Source organism: Danio aesculapii, chromosome 5, assembly GCF_903798145.1.
Source record: "Danio aesculapii chromosome 5, fDanAes4.1, whole genome shotgun sequence".
NCBI classification, from domain to species: domain Eukaryota; kingdom Metazoa; phylum Chordata; class Actinopteri; order Cypriniformes; family Danionidae; genus Danio; species Danio aesculapii.
This window is the reverse complement of record NC_079439.1, coordinates 44,449,321-44,466,121: the sequence shown is the minus strand read 5'-3', so window position 1 is coordinate 44,466,121 and position 16,801 is coordinate 44,449,321. Positions and strand designations below refer to the sequence as shown.

The window sequence follows — 16,801 nt, the reverse complement described above, 5'->3', positions numbered from 1 at the left end:
AGTCGGTCAGCATTAGCTTGAGGTGATAAACAACCAAATGCAGCTTTTCACCCACACAAAGAGTTCTGGCTCACGTTGCCTCCCTCCCTCCCTCTCACATCTCCAAGGCTCTCGTGGAATAGCAGAAAGTCAATGCATCACCTTATCACGCGGGCGGCTCTATCACGCCAGCACGAGCTTCTGTGCCATTTCGGAGCTCAGTCCGTGACTTTAAGCGAGATTCCTGGACATGGAGCACATGGGCCCCTCAATGGAGGCATTCACAGCTACGGCACGAGGCGTCAAGGGACATCCTGAACAATGTGAAGCCCCAATGGCCGCCTGCCTATTCAGCCTTGCAGGCATTTGTGTGCCAGAATCGGACTGAAGTCCTGTGCATAGGGAGGAGGTGCTATACGATGAAAGATATGCTCACTGCACAGCCCCCCCAAGAAGACCCCCTTCATAAAACCATAGACATTAGCATCAAAATGGAGCCCCAAAAGGGTCAAAGCAGCAAACTCCCCCTGCGCATCTGCTTTACCATGTGTTATACCATCTGAGAAAGTCAATGAAATGAAAAGGAAGGCCAAAATGTTGTCAAGAGTGACTTCGTGCTCATCACCAGAAATTGACAATTTGTCAAGTCCTTCATGAATGATGCCTTTGGGAACCACATTCAGTTTAAGTCCGTCTCACATTCTATATGGGTACTTGTTAAAACTTTAAGAAAGTCATTTTTGACCATCCAGTGTTGACTCGAGTCCAATTTGTCTCATCATATGGGCAAAAAACTGGATCCCCTGCGCATCTGCCCATGCAACCTTATTAGTGAAGCCCTCGGGCTGTAATGCAAATCTGCTCAAACTGCAACAGAAAAAGTCAAAGCCCTTTTAAACTCAGTAGACACACCAGCTGCAGCTCGACTGAATATTGTGAGGGAATAAAACAAAGCCGAAGCTGATGAGTAGCAGGGAATCTGGATTTGTTTACTTTTTGGTTGCGAGTGTCAAGTATGGCCGGCCACATGTCTTCAACCCTCTCCTGCTTAAACAAACACTAAACACAGTCTTCACAACAGAGGCTGTAAAGCACACAAGTAAACAAAAGGTCCTAGCTTTCACACAGTTACTGCACTGTTTTTGTTAGAGCTTTTATTTAGCCTACGTACAACATTTGGCTGCATTTTAGTTATGACTGTCAGAAAGCTGAAAACATCCAGTCCCACCCACATGTTGACTGTAGAGTTGATTACCCTGTCTCTAGTTCACAACAGCTTCCTCAAGCATAAAGTAACTTTAAACAAGATAAATAAACTGTCTGACCTTCTGGGCTCCCACATCTTTTTGAACAATTTCTTTACAAGTTTTATCCTTTCACTGGACAGTATTGAGATTGTGCTTACAATATTGAAAACAATTATAAACATTATTTACTTTTTACTAAGAATATTAGATTATAAATACATTTTCATGGAACTCTTGATTTCAAAACACTATTTTTTTATATATTTACCAGCTTCCCTTGACCACAATACACTGTCTGAAGCAAAAAAACTAAAGGTTAAATTGGTAAAACACAGTGTTCTGGACTGTTTTTAAGGAGCTGTAAAATTGTTTTGGCAGTCCTTTCCTCAAAGGTCACTTCATCCTGAATTCAGAAACAACCAAGGATCTCTAGAAATAGAAAAGACTTATCACTGCTGTGATGGCAAGAAAAATCTTTCCACTCACATTCCACTAAAAGATTTAAACAAGTAATGTCAGCCATATTCAGTTTTGTGTGGATCACAACAAACAGAGATCATAGTATTGACAAATTAGTTTAAAACAATGTAATAAACATCCAGGAATGTGGAAAAGAACTGCTGTTATACCGCAGTGTGACAACATTGTTTGATAAATCAATTGATAAATTCATCAACAGGCTCAAATTAAGGATTCTGCCAAAATAGGTTACATGTTAGCCTTGGGAAATGAGCAGGTGTGTGTTCGAGACGGAGGGGGAAGGGAGCTATAGCTTCACTAAAACTACTCAAGTGTGTTTGAGTAAATAAAGGGCTTGGCTGGCTGTACAGACTGGTGGGGCACAGCGCCCTTACCACTGTAAAAGCACTTTGAGCTACCTGTGATGCCTATCACAGGGGCAAAGTCCAGCCTAACACAGATCAGGCAAAGGCCTAACACAGATCAGTATTTCAGGAAACGCTAATACAAAATTCAGTCAACAAGAAAATTCTCTCACTTCACTCATTCAAGTACAATCAAAGGCTACTTATTTATAACAACACAGACTAATCAAATAGATAAAGGCAAATTATTTGATAGAGGGAAGAAACAAATGGGTAATGACCATCTTGAACAAACGGAATTATTCAGCAGCAATCCTGCAGTTCCCAAACCAACCACTAGACCACTACTACAAACACTACAAACCAACATAAAGCTGCAGTCTTAATTCTGCAGCACATACCATTTGTTTAGTAAACACCATGAACGCTATATTATTGATCAGTTTTATGTTTTATTTAAATGATTTTCCACACAATCACCACTGGGTCTTTAAGGTTAGGAATCATAATAAATGTTGTTCAGCCAAAAAATGAAAATGTACTCACTATTTACTCAAGTGGTTCTAAACCATTTTGATTTTCTTAATTCTGTTAAACACAGAAAAGATGATATTTCTGAAGTTAGCTGAAAATGGATTCTATGGAAGCTAATGGCTAAAGGTTCCCAAAATGTTCCGAAACATTTCCTTTTGTGTTTAACAGAATAAATGATCTCATAAAAGTTTGAAACAAGTAAAGGGTGGGTAAAAGTTGACACAATTTTTAGTTGAACTATCCCTTTAAATCTCCCTTGAGATATTTAGCTCTCAATGACAGAAGAACCTTACCCGAAGTGCCACGAAACTATTCTGAAGTAATTAATAAGATATTTTAACAATACAAGCATATAGTACAACAGTACACATGGCAAAATCGAATAACGCAAGCAAACCATCAAATTATATCAATGGAATCCATCTAACCAATAAATAGAGCAGTAATAACTCAAGATTACAATAAATAATAAAAAATGTATAAAACTAATATATATATATACACATAAATATACACACACACATATATACACATACACACACAAACACACACATATATATATATATATACACATATATATATATATATATATATATATATATATATATATATATATATATATATATATATATATATATATATATATATATAGGTATGTATGTATGTATGTATGTATGTATGTATGTAAATAAACACTACACATTTCTGGCACATCAGCCTGTTTGAAAAATCAATCAAGACCACCAGCACACTAAAACCAGATTATATTCTCCATCTAGATCAATTGTCACAGCATATGAAAAAGCCTCTAAGTGTGATCTGAAATTTTCTTCTAAAATTAACATTTTTCAATCTCAGCCTCCTGCATTTATGTTGAGTTATTTTTCTCTAAAGGCAATGAAAAGGACCTATCCATCGCCATAACCGTGAAATCATTGATTGAACCTACAAATGAGCCTGAGAAAAACGTAAATTTTAGAAGAAACATTTAGACAGCACGTAGAGGCTTTTGCATATGAACTCTTTAAACACTCGTATTTCGTTTCTAAGCAAGTACATGGATGGCGTAATGTATTGACCGACAAACGCATAACTGCTCATAAATAACGTGGAAGAAAAATGAAACGCGTGCAAATACAGACGCATCTCGAAAGCGACAATCGAGCTCTTGTGAAGTGAAATATCATTCAGTATCTCTTGAGTTTCTCACCTCGAAACGGAGCGAGACTCCGCTGTAGATCAGCAGCCCTGCAGAAGTTTGGCGTTGAATGGCTGCGCAAGATGAACCTCCGGACGTATTATCACACACTTAAGAAAAACTGATTCTCAAAACAAACAAGACTAAAAACAAGTGTTAAACCACGCTGCGTATTCCAAGATCATACGGATACGGACTGTGACAATGAAGCACATGATCCTTATAAATAAATCCAGGAAGTGCTCGCGACGCGAATTTCACTCTCCATCTCCAGCAAGTGTGCGGATCCACTGAGCGCGCGAATAGTAAAAGATAGTGGGCTGGGCTGTCGGATGAGTGTCAGCCAATCAGCGGACAGCACAGAACGCCCGCGTGCATGTGAGCGCGTACCCACTGGGCAAAACATGCGAACGAAAACATGAGGAGAAATTTATTTAAAACAAGAAAGGGAGAACCGAAAGAAGAAATTAAATGCCTTTTCTCGGCGAAATCATCTGGAGAAAAACTTTCTGTAACTAACTGGTTACTTTACTTGGAAGTTTTATCCTGAAAGACTAATTTTAATTTGAATTCATAACAAATGAGTCTATCTTACTAATTTACAACAATCTAACGTACTAACTTGCCACGAACTGTACATACATGAATGCATTGGAAAATCATTGTTAATCTGTTTTAGCGTCTATCTGTTCTGCGTCTAATCTATGTGATAAATACATAGATTATCACATAGATTATCTATATAACCACCTTGTAGAACAGAATATTTTATTGCTGTTGTTTTGTAAACAACAACATCAAAAACACATAATTTAGCATCCCACATGGTTTTAGCACATAGATAGACAAACAGATGAAAATAAAATAAGACAATAGTCCAGAAGGTGATCTCTCATTGTCTTGTTTTTGTGTTTAGTTAATCTGTTATTTAGCCTACTGATAGTGTCTGTGTAAGAAACAGTTTTTGACTGATAATGAGCAACCTTCACCCAGATACTGCAGTGAATACCTTTAACAGTTCACAGAGAGGTTTTCTTTCTCTCCCTGCAGGTCAAGGGGCCAAGAGGTCACCATCACCCATCTCACCTACACGAGGTGTGTTAACTGAGCTTCAGTAGCAACAACAACGGCACAGATCAGACTTTAACTGACAGAACAAATAGATTGATCAGTTACATTTACAGCTGAAACTAAAACAAATTGTAGCATGCTACATAAGATTTTCTGAAAACATACTTATTAAAAATATGAATTTTAACAATCGTAAGGTGAAACTAGCTACACTGCAAAAAAATATATGATCAATTAGTCCTGACAGCAAATGTTTTTAGTTCATTGTAACTTATTAAACTAAATAATCACGTTCTAACTTAATTTGAAAAGTTATGCAAGCTGTTTTAAGTCAGTTTAACATAGTATAGGTTCAAGGAACTCAAAAGGTTATTTTTTCAGCTTAAAAATTTAAGACAACCAGAATTTTTTACAGTGCAGTATTACTATGGAAGTCAATGCCTACTAGTTTACAACATTCTTCAAAACATCTTTGTTGTGTATAACTCATAAATGTTTTTAACAACTGGAGATAATAATAATAATAAGGATAGAACTTTATTTTATGGGTGAGCTATCCCTTTAAGAAAAAGCAGAATATAGTGATTTAACTTTTTAAAGACATCATGAATCATTTCTCAAATCTCCATCACAAAAGACTTTTCAAAATGGGTGTGAAAATGAAGATGTTTCCTGATGCCTTTGACAAACAGCCTGAATAACATCTGAAAATAGGAAGCATTATGCTTGAAAATAACCGTTCGCAGATTTCACATCTTGACTAACACCTCCACAATGGGCCCACAGTTATATAACCTCTGTGTATTGAAAGTCATTGTTCATTGTGAAGTGTTGAATTGTGGAGGTGTCTGTAAAGATGTGAAGGGCTAAGAGTTCAGCTCTATGCAAAAGTTAATGTTAACAGCAAAAAAAAAAAAAAAAAAAGTTGAAGAGAAACAGCTACAAGTCAATTCAGCATGCTAAATACACATCCCATCTGTGGTTAGTCAGCACAGACGGTCTGGCACAGCATTTCTTCTCCTCCAGAGGTATTCACACCTTTGTTTTGCAGTGATGGGACATTATGCATGTTAAAAGTGAGAAATGGCATGAATAATTTAGATCTTTGAAATGCTTCAAAAGAACAGCTGATTGTGCCTATACGGTTACATTTTAATTACTGGTTTCTAAAACATAAAAATGCAATTGGTTGATGTTGATGAAACATGTTAATGTTCCAAGTAAATTAAAATCTGACACATTTTATCACTTGATTTAACAAAGCAAGTCTTGTAGAACTCAAAAATGTGTAAGTTCTCAAATCGGGCTGCTGAACTTCAGTCATATCCATTCCGTGAAAACAACTGTACTAGCGGCTGACAGAGGTGATTAGGCACTGAACAATGTAGTTAGATATAGTTAACCAAAGTGTTAGAAGCCATAATATACCATATGGGTGTTCATGATAAATCTCCATTACATGAGGGCAAGGAGGTCACAATGATAATGATAATAATGATGAGGTATGATAACCTTGGATAAAAATATCACGGTTTCACAGTATTGTGATTACTGCTCTAAAATATATTCTTTTTAAATGTCTAGGTAAAAAACAAAAAGTTTTTCCCCCTTTAACACAATATAGTCTATTTTGAGAAACTTTTGTAATATTTTGGAGCAGTAAACATGTCAGGCTACTTCTGCTGTCTCCATAAGTTTCAAAAACACAGATTTCTTTACCATTTAAAATGGCATCTTTGGATATTTTTCTGCTGGAGATACTGTTGTTTAAAAAAAACAAATAATAAAATAAAAATTTTTACACATACCTTGGGAATGGTTTTACAGAAAATTTTGACGGTTTTAAAACCTGGACTTTTCCAAACCGAGGTATACTTTGAAAACGGTTATCGCCCCATGCCTAGATGTGAAAATATATATAGAGATATTTAGATAATATATAGGTATTTTCACAGCAAGAACGTCGCTGGTTCAAGCCCCGGCTGGGTCAGTAGGCATTTCTGTGTTGAGTTTGCATGTTCTCCCTGTGTTGGTGTGGGTTTTCTCCAGGAGCTCTGATGTCACTCACAATCCAAAGACATGTGCTATAGGTGTATTGAATAAACTAAATTGGCTGTAGTGTATGTTTGTGAATGTGAGAGTGTATGGGTGTTTCCTAGTACTGGGTTGCAGCTGGAAGAGCATCCGTTGTGTAAAACATATGCTGGATAAGTTGGCGGTTCATTCCAATGTGGCGACCCATGAACAATAAAGGGACTAAGCCTAAAAGAAAATGAATGAATTAATGAATGTTCTTCACAATATGAAAATGGTTCTTTTCAATGGTCTATTTTATTTATTATTTGTAAGTATGTAGGGCATGAGCTAAAATTGTCATCTTAAAGGCATAGTTCACCCAAAGACGTACTCACTGTTTACTCACCCTTGACATAGATGATTAGCCACTGTGTTAAAAACAACAAAGTAGTAAGATATAGTTAACCTAAGTGTTAAAAGCCATAATATACCATGTTCATGTTAAATCCCCTTGAGGGCAAGGAGGTCCCAATCAGCTTTTGATCTCTGGTGTGTCGCTCTGTTATCATGTTGTTTAATAGCTTGTTCATTTTACATGTCCATTCATTAAAATAATTTACAATACTCCATATATCAATTTTAAGAGCTACCATTATACCAGATTGAGTTTAAGTTTACTTTAACAAGTAAAAAGTGTCAGACGAAGACCTTCTGTACCACTGTAAGCCAATCCGACCTCGTCCAGACATACTGATATTTAACTCAAGGCTGGCTTACATCATGTATGAATTCTGACCCAAATATTTTATGTAAGCCTGTAGAAACCCCCCACCAGATTTCATTCCAACAAATCAGTCTCCAGGTCCTGCTTAGCTCTGCACTGAACACAGATCAGCTTTCCTCAACCAAATATTTACCTTTACTATAATTGGGAAAAACCATAAGTCTGGCCTCAAATCAGAAATAATGGGTGGCAACCAATTCCAGATAAAGGGCAAAAGTAGGTCGCTACAGTCTACTTCTCCTTTACTCAATCATTCTTCATATACTCTCATTAGCCACTCACGTTACGTCAAAAGATCACATGCGTGGAAAAGTCAAAGCATGGAAACCAATGTGACTCAAGGTTCAGAATTAGCTTCCGAATGAGGAACAACACACATGTGTGGTGCTTTCTGACATTTAGTGTGCTATCAAAAAACTTTTTGTTAAAAAAATGTGACTCTGAATAGTTCATGAACGAATAATTCTCAACCCCTTTCTTATAAACTTGATACTAATTTTGATTCCTAACTCCTGATACTCAAACATAATTCTGAAAACATGAAAAATAATTACAATAGTGCCCTCTTAAAGATACAGATGATTTACTTGCATTAATGGTTCTATGAAGAAACTTTAAGATCCAAGGAATCAATCTTGTCATTATAAAAAAATGTTGAGTACAACATGTTCATGTACAACATGAACATATGAAAATAGTTCTTTACAATATGAACATGGTTCTTCTAAAACCATTGAATAAATGGTGTGTAGGACGTGAGCTAAAATTGTCATCTTAAAGTGATGGTTCACACAAAAATGAAAATTTACTCACTATTTACTCACCATCAAGTGGTTCCAAACATTAATGAGTTTCTTTATTCTGTTAAACACAAACGATATTTTGAAGAGAGCTGAAAATCTGTAACCATGTATACTTTAATAATTACATCCATGGGAAAAACAAAAATATGGAAGTCAATGTCTACAGATTTCCAGCTTTTTTTCCAAAGTATTTGTTTTGTGTTCAACAGAAGAAAGTAACTCAACAGGTTTGAAACAAGTAAAGGGAGAGTAAATGATGACAGAATTATAATTTTTGAGTGAACTATCTATAAGTTGCATAGTTCATAATTAATATATGTCCTACTCTGGGTGTTGAACTTTTTAGTGATCTTTTTCTTTTTAGAAAGATTAATACAAAACCTCTTACCTTTTCTTTGAAGCCCAGCCACTTAATTCCAGAGCTTTACCTAACATTTACAAAACATGCTGAGATAGGCACAATCAATTTTACTGAAAGTCCATTTAGACTTCTTCACAAACATACCAGAGAAACCCCGACTGGGGAAAAAACCTTCCCAGTCAATTTCGCTCTATGGGTTTTACATTAGCTCTGCAAATGCAGACCACACAAGTGGACCCTTAAAAACACAAGACAGGTATAGTCAAATACGACATAATGATCAAAACCATATGGAATTATGTTAGCCAAGAGTGTATATATACATTTCCAGAGTAATGTCTGAAGCAGTTTTCAGTTGGCCTAGTTCGCTATATGCGTGAGCCTGCAGGAGAACGCCTTTATATCCCTGCCTGACAAAATCACTCACATCCCAGAAACCAAAAAATAGGGCATCTCTGACTGCGGGATGTGACTTTTGAGAAACCTTGATGTGAAGTTCAGTCGATCCTCCTTCTAAACACACTCAAAAACAACTGAAATTCAGCCTCGGAGATTTGCGTTTCTTCTAAGGTGACCTCAGCGCTGAAGACTTTTCATTAGGATCACTGTGGCAGATAATAACCCATTGAACTCAATTCTGAAGGTCACAGATCTGGCCTCTCCCCCGCTCTCTAGAACAACAGATGCCACATGATACAACATGTCACAGATGGAGCAGATAAGATCAAAGGACAGGTGTAACATCGACTCGGTTGAGAGAATCAGCCCCACATTACTAATAGAAAACACTTTTATCATTAGCCATCTTCCCATCCACCCCTTTTTTATGCAAATTTTGGGATATGCTGATTCAAAATGCCAATATCCACATAAATGTATGAACTATGTAATATTTTCATAATTTTATATTAATTAATTTATTTTTTAATCTGATAACAAGACATGCTGATAAACTATCATTGAGACATATTTACTAAATCAATTACATAGCAAATTACTTCAGCAAAAAAAATAAATAAATAACTAATGTGCCTCAACAAATGATCTGACCAAATCACAATCACATCAACATCTCATCTCATATGTTGTTTGAAATGTCATCAAAACAATTATTGTAGAATTAAATATGGAATAATAACCACCCAGAAATATCTGTCCAATTAGGTACACCTGTCCAACTGCTTGTTAAGGCAAATTTCTAAACAGCCAATCACATGGCAGCAACTCAATTTATTTAGGCATGTAGACATGGTCAAGATGATCTGCTGCAGTTCAAGCCAAGCATCAGAATGGGGTCGAAAAGGGGATTTCAAGTCAAAAGTTACTTTGAACATGGCATGGTTGTTGGTGCAAGAACGGCTGGTCTGAGTATTCCAGAAACTGCTGATCTACTGGGATTTTTATGCACAACCATCTCTAGGGTTTACAGAGAATGGTCTGAAAAAGAGAAAATATCCAGTGAGTGGCAGTTCTGTTGGTACAAATACCTTGTTGATGCCAGAGGTCAGAGGAGAATGGCCAGACTAGTTCGAGCCAAGCCGAAAGGCAACAGTAACTTAAGTAACCACTCGTTACAACCGAGGTATGCAGAAGAGCATCTCTGAACACTCAACACGTCTAACCGTGGATGGGCTACAGCAGCACAACACCACACCAGGTGCCACTCTTAACTAAGAACAGGAAACTGAGGCTACAATTCACACAGGTTGACCAAAATTGGACAATAGAAAATTAAAAAAACATTGCCTGGTCTGATGAGTCTCAATTTCTGCTGCGACAATTGGATGGTAGGGTCAGAATTTGGCATCATGAAAGCATGGATCCATCCTACATTGTATTAACGGTTCAGGCTGCTGTGGTGGTGTAATAGTGTAGGGGATATTTTCTTGGCACACTTTGGGTCTATTAGTACCAATTCAGCATCGTGTCAACGCCACAGCCTACCTGAGTATTGTTGCTGACCATGTTCATCTCTTTATGACCACAGTGCGCCCATCTTCTGATGGCTATTTTTCAGAAGGAGAACGAGCCATGTTAAATCATGGATGCAAATCATCTCAGACTGGTTTCTTGAACATGACAAAGAGTTCACTGTACTCAAACGGCCTCCACAGTCACTATATCTCAATCCAATAGAGTACCTTTGGGATGTGGTGGAACGGGAAATTTGCATCATGGATGTGCAGCCAACAAATCTGCAGCAACTGCATGCTGCTATCATGTCAATATGGACTAAATCTCTCCTTGTTGAATCTATGCCACAAAGGATTAAGGCAGCTCTGAAGGCAAAAGGGGGTCCAACCCAGTACTAGTAAGGTGTACATAATAAAGTGGCCGGTAAGTGTATAATTCCATTGAGTTACAAATTAATTGTTAGCATTACAGCTCTGGTATGCAATATTTTCTGATACTTTTACATAATGACAATTAAACAAATATTTTTTATAAAATTGATATGAAACTGTAATGCAGTTTTAAACCTGCTATAGAAATACTTCAGCTTTGCGTTTCCCTAAAAATAAGTTTTAGAACATTCATCAGTCAATCAGAATCAAGCATTCAGCTCCTCCTTTTGTATATTACAGCATGTATTTTAACGCATATACATACAGTACACAAACACAATCCTCTTGGCTCAGCAGGTGTGTGGGAGACTGACTGGCAGGGAAACGAACAGGAAACCTGAAAATACATCATGCTCGTTGACTCCTACATAAACCCTAGGCCAAACATGATCTGCTGTCCATGTTTCTCAGGGGTAAACACAATCCTATGACGAAGGCTCAGACTCACCTGTATACAAATAATAAAATACACATAACTGGATTATACCATACAGCACACACTATATTGTTTATTCAGCAGGGATGTTTACACTACTTGGATGCAATCCATGAATTATGCAACATTTTTTTACCAGATCTGACACATAACAGCATTAACAGCTCAAAGCAATCACAATACTGACCAGCTTTACATTTATAAGCTCTAAACTACACATAAAGTCATATATGTTGTGTGCTTTATTCTTTCTGTTCCCATCTAGCTGCTACAGTGAGTACTTTGTTAAGTCAGTCTGAGGGCAAAGGACTGTCTTGTGTCCATCTGTGACTTGGACGTCTGAAGGATCGCTGACATTTTAATTATCTTTGACTGGGGGAAGAGATGGAAGGCCTCGGTCTGGGAAAAAACTGCCTACAAAAGAGGATGGGTTATAAAACTCTATAAATGAGGGGCATATGACATGACCTATGTAGATGTACACATGATGTCCAAAGAGAAATGAGGAAAAAACAAAGATTTATAATCTTATTAAATTTAAAGGGTAAAATGCAGGGATTTATGAAAATTAACACTGAATATTAAAACAAAGCAAAGCTTAAAAAAGAAAAGGAAAAATGTGAAGAAGATAATAGAACTATAGTAGTTCTACAACAAAACAAAAAACTAAATAAATGTAATAAAAAAACACAATTTAAAATTGAAAATACAGTTAAAATAATATAAATGTGAAACGTTTAGAATCATAATATTAAAAGTACAATAAATATAGTCAAATTAAGCAAGATATAGAGTTCAATAAAATAAAATGCAATAAAATCAAATAAAATAAATGCAACAAAATGAAATAATTTTTTTAAAATAAAATGGAATAAAATAAAATGCAATAAAATCAAATAAAATAAATGCAACAAAATGAAACAAAAAAATAAAAAATAAAAAATGCAATAAAATAAAATGGAATAAAATAAAATGCAATAAAATCTGATAAAATAAATGCAACAAAATGAAATAAAAAAATGTCAAATAAAAACTGCAATAAAATAAAAATAAAATGCAATAATAAAAAATAAAATGCAATAAAATAAAAAAATGCAATAAAATAAAAAATAAAATGCAATAAATTAAAATAAAATAAAATGGAATAATAAAAATAAAATGCAACAAAATAATAAATAAACTGCAATATAATAAAAAATAAAATAAAATAAAATAAAAAATATAATGCAATAAAAATTAAATGCAATAAAATAAAAAATGCAATAAAATGAAATAAAATAAAATGCAATAAAATAAAAAAATAAAATGCAATGCAATAAAATAAAATACAATAAAATGCAATAAAATAAAATGCAATAAAATAAAAAATGCAATGCAATGCAATAAAATAAAATAAAATGCAATAATAAAAATTATGCAATGCAATGCAATAAAATTAAATAAAATGCAATAATAAAAATTATGCAATAAAATAAAATAAAATAAAATAAAATAAAATAAAATAAACAGGCATAAATGTAAAGACCTACATAAAGTCACAGATTGAGCATTCCGGAGAGCTATGAACTTTTGGGAGGGGTCCTAAAACATATGAGACTGAGCGAGCAGCTGGAAGACATTGCATGTGTGCCTGTGTAGTGACATTAATGTATGGGGGGAAGGTTAGGAAATGGAGGAAACTAGAAGACAACACCCAGACAAACTCCCTGTGACCCACATACTCTGCCTTTTCCTCCCCCGTCTCCAGTCCACCCTCTGGGCAGAGACATTCCACCCCCCAACCCCCTGTCAAAACAAACACAAAGACCACCTGAGGAAAAGGAATTGTTTTGTCACATTTTCGAGAATCTATTCAGGAGCCACATTGCTCCCATGCTTACATATTAAAGTCAAACATGAGAAATCAATGAGCTGTGGATAAGTATTAAAGTGAGCAACAATTGTTAGTGATGTACCCTTTATTGAACAAACCTTCAACATTTTGATTCATAAGATTTCAATATATAATGTCAGGAGTTACAGGTATTAATTCAGTTTTCACGTATTTTTTATTTATTATTATTATTTACCAAAAAAGTGCTGATAGTTGATGATTTCCCTTTTATTAATCACCATTTTATGATCACAGTTTTAGCTATATTTTTTCAATGTTCTACTTAAGAAAAATGTATACCTACATCTTGATAGCCTGAGGGTGAATAAATTAGCAGTAAATTATGATAATTAGGTGGACTATATAAGCTAATATTATGCTTGAGAAATAGCAGTAAGCAATATTCCTGACTGTATTTCTCATAATACACTACCTGACAAAAGTCTTGTCACCTATCCAAGTTTTAGGAACAACAAATAATAAGTTGACTTCCAGTTGATTATTTGGTTTTGGAAGTGGCTTAAATGAAAGGCAAAGGCCTCTAGATTACGATTGTTTTACCAAAATAAAATTTGATCATGCCTTGATTTTTAATTATTTAATCAGAGTCTTGTCAGTTAACAGAAATACCGTACAGTATAGAATATTAAGTCATGGTGCGGCGGAAAAGGAATTAATATTGTGTATGACTCCCAGGAGCTTGGACGACTGCATCCATACATCTCTGCAATGGCTCAAATAACTTATTAATAAAGTCATCTGGAATGGCAAAGAAAGTGTTCTTGCAGGACTCCTAAGTTTATCAAGATTCTTTGGATTCATCTTCAATGTCTCCTCCATCTTACCCCAGATATGCTCAATAATGTTCATGTCTGCTGATTGGGCTGGCCAATCCTGGAGCACCTTGACCTTCTTTGCTTTCAGGAACTTTGATGTGGAGGCTGAAGTTTGAGAAGGAGGTTATCCTGCTAAAGAATTTGCCCTCTCCTGTTGTATGCAATCTAATGGCCAGCACAAATGTCTTGATACCTCAGGCTGCTGATGTTGCCGTCCACTTTGCAGATCTCTCGCATTCCCCAATATCGAATGTAACCCCAAACCATGATTTTTCCTTCACCAAACTTGACTGATTTCTAGGAGAATCTTGGGTCCATGGGTTCCAATAGGTCTTCTGCAGTATTTGTGATGACTGGGATGCAGTTCAACAGATGATTCATCAGAAAAATCTACCTTTTACCACTTTAGCAAATGATCTACTTAGTCAAGTTATTATTTGTTGCTATTACAACTGGGACCGATGACAAAACTTTTGTCAGGTAGTGTATAATATCATATAATGACTGAATATTTACCATTACTAAACAGCCATTTACAGTTCATCTGCATGTCTAAATGAAGGTAAAATATGAATAATTAATATTAAGATTCTAAAACAAAAAACACTTGATCACCATATTATGATTTATGAGGTATGACACACTAAAGACTGGAGTAATGACTACTGAACATTCTACTTTACCATCATTCAATTATTTACATTTATTAGGAATAGACCAAAATTGCATTGCTTACTGTTGTAACGTGTTATTGATCTTGTGAATATAAACCCTTTATCAGAAAATGCTCTGTAAATGTACATAATGTTCATTTTTGAGTGAGTTTTGAGTGAGGTTTATTCAGAAAACACTCTGCATGTAAACAGTGGCATTATAATGCAGCTCAGCCCACTTCACAGAACATACACATTCAACAGCAGACCAGCAGCATGAGCTTCCACCCACAGCATTCAGAGAGTCAGAAGTGGCTTCATGATGTTGCTGTCAACAGACGGTTATAATGATGTTCCCAGTAAAGGGTGGATGCATCCGCCTCAGCTGAACAGCTGAACAGGCCCACTTGTGTGTTTGTCCTCTTTCATTAATTCCAGAAATGCAAAGGACACTTGCTCAGTCAACTGGCTGCATATATGCCATTTCTACTTTCCAAAGCCGGCCACTGGATAATCTCACATCGCTCAGGAATGGCCAGATATGATGTCACTGCCACAGAATGAAATAACAAGACAAAACAGTCCACCAAGATAATCTCTTCAGATTACATAACAACTTTCCCTTTTCATGGCCTTCCAAGTCTACGGTTGAGCTCCACTGCCCCTGCTTTCTGTCTGAGCTCTGAGGCCCTGAAGATGACACAAATTCAGACCATTTATGTAATGCCATGTAGTCGTACATTAGGACAAGTTGTGTTTTGTCAGTGTTTGTGATGTGATGTAATCAGATTACTTTTTAAAAGTAACTAATAAAGCAACTCATTACTTTTTTCAAGAACTTGCAAGAAAATATTGGTGGAAAAAATGTAGTTTTTTTTCCAAGACCTTGCAAAATAATGGGGGTAGGAGAAAAAAAATGGATTCATCGATGCATCAGATATTATTTCCAGTGTTTCTGGTAATGCATTACAAGTAACACGTGTTACTTAATAATATTACTTTCTTAAGTAACTTGTAATGTAACATTACTTAAATCAAGTAATAATATTTGAGTTACTTTTAAAAAAATTGTAATGCGAGTTACTTATTTTAATTATTGGCTTTTAAAAAATAATTGCTGAATTTAAATGAACGTTGTCACGATGAATCACGCACTAAACAAGAGAATGCACTGCCCAAGGGAACAGACAGAAACAAAGATGGCTGGCCAGAGCCTTACATTTCTGCGATGGAAGTATTCTCAATATTTAGAAAGTAGCAAGCACATGGCTTTAAACTTTATTAATCTGTATATACGGCGGCACGTATAGCTCTGGGGTCAGGAAGTTTTCAGAAGATAACATTATTCCAGGTTATAATTTTTTATGTGTTTTTTTAAAGGTAAATGAAGGTGAGGGTTATACAGTGTGTTGTTAATGTAACGGTCACACAATGAGGACAAGGAAGGTTATCTCTTTTCATCAATTTTTTCAAATACACAGTGGATGAACAACAGGAGAAACGGGCAAGTGATGGTCTTTTGCAGATGGGATGGAATGTTGTTCACAGTGTAAACAAGGATCTTCAAACGAGCATAGCGTAAAGCCACTCCCCTTAATGATAGCTTATGCATCCACAGGTTTAGGAGAAACGTCCTTAGGAGAAACGTTCAACAGAGAAGGGAAACATCCATGGAAGAAGGCGAGTCAGGGAGAAGGTAAGGTGAACGAACCATCTGACATAGATTCCAGCCACTGACTGACTAAAATCGATGGGGTTATATGGGAAATGGTGATTGCTGGTGCAGGTGTGTAGAGTTAGTACTCAGGTGAGGGAGCTCTGGTGTGATGAGAGGTGGCAGG

At 35.8% G+C, this 16,801-nt stretch overlaps 1 protein-coding gene across 1 annotated transcript in view; it reads right to left on the bottom strand.

Annotated features, from left to right (window-relative positions):
• The window catches only part of rasgef1ba (RasGEF domain family, member 1Ba), a 30,492-nt gene extending 26,437 nt beyond the window's left edge, over positions 1-4,055 (bottom strand). The window contains exon 1 of the mRNA XM_056458283.1: positions 3,795-4,055. The gene's annotated coding sequence lies outside the window, so the exon portion shown is untranslated. The remainder of the gene's footprint in view (positions 1-3,794) is intronic.
• Between the last annotated feature and the right edge of the window lie 12,746 nt (positions 4,056-16,801).